The following is a 4,907-nucleotide window of genomic DNA, read 5'->3' as shown; positions in this document are numbered from 1 at the left end:
CTGAGCAGCAATGTCAGTGGTGGCAGGATTCTCAAACTCTGGACTCAGCTACTGTGGGTTTCCTTCCACCCTGTAATCCAGCAGTACCACCCGCCACTCCTCCTCCTCGAGTCCTTCCCACTGGTTTCACAAATGTCTCGCTCTGTGTTTTAAATCCCTCTCTGAATAAAACACCTAAAGCGGCTTTTGCCTTGGCATTCAACTCTGATACATCTAATTGGTTTTCCTGCGTCCACTCTTGCCCACCTACGATCCATTCTCCATCCCACAGAGAATTCCCTTAAAAATGTAACTCAGGTCATGCCATCTCCCATTTAAAATTCTCTGGGAGCTTCCCACCACCTGCAGAAAACAACCCCAACTCCTTATTGTAGTACCAAGGCCTGACGATTTAGCTCCACCCACTTCTCTGATGCCATCCAGCCACTGGCCTGCGCTCAATTTCTGAAATAAGCCAAGCTTTGCCCTAGATATTTACGACATGTTATTCCATCTTCATGGGATAGTTTTCCTTCCAGCTCCTTACTTGTCTAGTCTTTCATGTTCAGATTAGATGTTACCTTCTTATCATCCTCCTTATAAAAAGCCACTGTGCGCTATTTTCTCTTCAGGGCACTTGCTCATGTCTAATTTTCTATCATGTATTGTTTATTGACTGGTTCCTCCAAAAATGAACATACTGAGGCTTCCCTGGTGGTCCAGTGGTTAAGAATCTGCCTTGTAATGCAGGGGACACTGGTTCCATCCCTGATCAGGGAAGATCCCACATGACTCTGGACAGTAAAGCCCACAACTGCTGAGCCCGGGCACCTAGAGCCCAGGAGCTGTAACTAGTGAAGCCTGTGTAGCCTAGAGCCTGTCCTCCACAAGAGAAGCCACCACAATGAGAAGCCTGCACACCTCAACTAGAGTAGCCGCTGCTTACCGAAACTAGAGAAAACCCTCTGCAAGCAACGAAGACCCAGAACAGCCAAACATCAATTAATTAAACTTTTTAAAAAATGGATGTACCCTGAAAGTAGGGATGGACTTTATCCCCTTACAGCAATACTGCAGATGCTTAATAAATATTTGTATGAATAACTTGGGTAAAATCTGCAGAGTGAATTTTACTTCTGTTAGAGTGTCTCCAATGCTTTGGCAAAAACTACAAATTATTCTTAAACATGAGGTTGAAGATAACAGCAGTTTACCATTTGGGCACAGGTGGTGGAAATAACAAACTCTACTGACACATACTACATTCAACTTTGTACTCCAAGGTTTTTTTTTTTTTTTACCCCAAACAAGTTCATTTTAACACTGTATCTAGAAAAAAGTTATCCAAAATCACTGATTTTTTTTTTTTAATGTAACTTAGGGAACAAAGAAGGAAGAGAAATATTAGTGGCTAGATTTCATTCAGTATTACTGCTGTTTTTTCCCAAACTAATCTGACTTCTGTAATATCATGTTATGAATTTAAGGATAAATACTGTCATGGCTTTAAGGATAAATGCACTTATTTTGGGAGAAGGAAATGGCAATCCACTCCAGTGCTCTTGCCTGGAGAATCCCGTGGACAGAGGAGCCAGGCAGGCTACATACAGTCCACAGGATCACAAGAGCCGGACACGACTTAGCAACTACACCACACCATCATAGCTCAGTTGGTAAATCATTTTCCTGCAATGTAGGGGATCCGGGTTTGATTCCTGGGTCAGGAAGATCCCCTGGAGAAGGCAATGGCAGCCCACTCCAGTATTCTTGCCTGGAGAATCCCATAGGCAGAGGAGACAGGCAGGCTGCAGTCCACAGGATCCCAAGAGTCAGACACGACTTAGCGACTACACCACCACCGCCACACTCATCTTGGGGCTTCCCTGGTGGTTCAGACAGAATCCTCCTGCGATTCAGGAGACCCAGGTTCGATCCCTGAGTCAGGAGGATCCCCTGGAGAAGGGAATGGCCACCCACTCCAGTATTTTTGACTGGAGAATCCCATGGACAACGGAGCCTGGCGGGATAGTCCATGGGCTCTCAAGGAGTCGGACAGGACTGACTGACCAACACACACACACACTCATTTTCTCTCTTAACGCTACCTCCCCATGCGCGCGCGCGCGCACACACACACACACACACACACACACACAAACACACACACCCCTGTTCTCTCTCTTAATGCTACCTCCTAGCGCCATCTGCTGTTTTCTCGGGAGGACGCACTTGCTAGTCCCCAGAGAAACAGCACCATCTGCTGGACAAAGGCTGCCGTGCACCTGTCTTGGTGAAAAGTCACCAGTTAAGCTTAGCAACTCAAGCCAGCCTTGCAGAAGGCCAAACAGGAAGCCCTGCTACCCCAGAAGTGCTGATTAGAGAAGCCCTTTAGCGTGAGGCTTCTCTAAGAAACCAACTTTATCGACCCAAGACTGAAAATCAGTGCTCCTGTGGGAGGGAGCACAACTGGGCTTCGTGGCTCAGATAGTAAAGAATCTGTCAGCAAAGTGGGAAACCTGGATTTGATCCCTGGGTCAGCAAGATGCCCTGGAGAAAGGGAATGGCTACCCACTCCAGTATTCTTGCCTGGAGAATTCCATGGACAGAGGAGCCTAGTGGGCTAGAGTCCACGGGGTTGGATATGACTGAGCAACTAACACAAGGCAGACCCGGATTAACAGGAATAAAAAGAGCCACAGCTTTAAGAGGCCTCTGTCCCCTGATATCTCTGCAGGCAAAAGTGAAAGGGAAAGTCAGTCAGTTGTGTCCAACTTTTTGTGACCCCCATGGACTTCTCCCCATGGAATTCTCCAGGCCAGAATACGGGAGTGGGCAGTCTATCCCTTCTCCAGGGGATCTTCTCAACCCAGGAATCGAACCTGGGTTTCCTGCAACTGAGCTATCAAGGAAGCAGGCAAAATGCTTAGCAAATTTATTATCTTTGTCTCTTTCTGGAAATTCCAGAGGTGAGATTTTTCTCCTTTTTCTGTTACTAAGGATCATGATTTGACTCGGACTCAGCTTCTAGCTCACTCCCCACTCTCCAGGCATTTTTCTTCCTCAGAACCAGCCTATTTGATAAATCAAGTTCTTCTAAGATCCTTTTCCATCACATTAATTATGAATGCATTTCTTAGGACCTCAGAAAGAACCCACTCACCTTTTTTTTAACCCCCTTCCTTCCCAGCCCACGCTGACAAACTGAATCTGATATTTCAGTTTTCTCTTAATTTTTTAATCTGTTTCTATCCTCAACTACTCACCATAAATTAGTGTTTCTAGTACCCGTTTTAAAATTTTGTAACTGGAGGATAATTGCTTTACAATATTGTGCTGGTTTCTGCCATACAACAATGTGAATAAGGTATACCTGTGTCCCCTCCCCCCTGAAGTTCACGCCCACCCCCTCATCCCGCCCCTCGAGGCTGTAACAGAGCACTGGGCTGGGCTCCCCGTGTTACGCAGCAGCTTCCCGCAAGCTGTCCATTTCACACGTGGCAGTATATATGTGTCAACGCTACTCCCTCAGTTCATCCCACCCTGCCCTGCCCCCCACCACGCCTACAAGTCTGTTCTCGATGTCTGCATCCCTATTCCTGACTTACAAATAGGTTCATCGGTACCATTTTTCTAGATTCCATGTATATGTGTTAATACGGTATCTAGTATCCTTTTTATTATGCATAGTAAATGCTTCTAGCCGCAGACTGAATGCTTGTGTTCCCCCTTCCAACCCCAAATTCTTATATTGAAGTTTAACCCCCAAGGTGATGCACTGGAGGCAGGACCTTTGAGAGGCCTTTGGAGCCAAGAACGGGATTAGTGTCCTCATAAATGAGGCCCAAGAAGCTCCTCCACCCCTTCTACATGCGGTGACAGCGACAAAGACAGCCAGCGGCGAGTGGACAGGGCTCTCCCCTCGTCTCTCATCTTCTCCTGCAAGAACACCAAAATTGCAACGAGCTGCTGAACCACCATCAACAGGAGGATGTTGGAACCCACCAAACAAAGATATTCCCCTGTCCAAGGACAAAGGAGAAGCTGCAACAAGCCAGTAGAAGGGGGCGCAATCAGGTTAAAATCAAACTCCATACCCGCTAGAGACTCTTGGAGGACACAAACAAAACCTTTTGCAGGCCAGGACCACAGGGAAGGAGTTGTGACCCCGTAAGAGATTGAGGCGGACCTGCCTATGAGTGTCCAAGAATCTCCTGTGGAGGCGTGGGTCAACAGTGGCCTGCTGCGGGGACAGGGGCGCTGGCAGCAGCCGTCCTGGGAGGCACAGTGTGTTGGCGTAAGTCCTCTTGGAGGACGTTGCCATTAGCCCTACCATGAAAGAAAAGTGAAAGTTGCTCAGTTGTGTCCCACTCTTTGCGACCCCATGGACTTCTCCAGGCCAGAATACTGGAGTGGGTAGCCCTTCCCTTCTCCAGGTCGAACCCAGGCCAGGGATCGAACCCAGGTCTTCCCATTGCCGGCGGATTCTTTACCAGCTGAGCCACAAGGGAAGCCCGAGCTCTACCACGGAGGTATCATATGGCAGCTTCATACCAGGACTGGGCGGCCTCAGGCACAGCCCCACCCATCAGCAGAAACCTGGACTAACGGTTTACTGAGCATGACCCCACCCACCAGAGCAAGACCCAGGCTCTCCCCAGATGATGAATTCACCAGCTCCCCGGTCTTGGACTTCCCAGCCTTCAGAACTGTGAAAACTAGTTTGCTGTTCCGAGGCTACCTAGTCTCTGTGACTTTGCTAAAGCAGCCTAGAGGGACTGAGGCACTCTCCAGCTTAATTCTCCGCTGGCTAGAAACTGGGCATTCTCCTTTGCATTTCTTTCTAATCTAGTCCCTGGTGCATAATTTTCTCTCATTCCTCCCCTACTTTTCCAGTTGTTTCTCTACTATCATTAAGAGATCCCCTTTCT

The sequence above is a fragment of the Capricornis sumatraensis genome, chromosome 7 (genome assembly GCF_032405125.1).
Source record: "Capricornis sumatraensis isolate serow.1 chromosome 7, serow.2, whole genome shotgun sequence".
In the NCBI taxonomy this organism is placed as follows: Eukaryota; Metazoa; Chordata; class Mammalia; order Artiodactyla; family Bovidae; genus Capricornis; species Capricornis sumatraensis.
The sequence above is the reverse complement of the archived record's forward strand: the minus strand, read 5'-3'. Positions refer to the sequence as shown.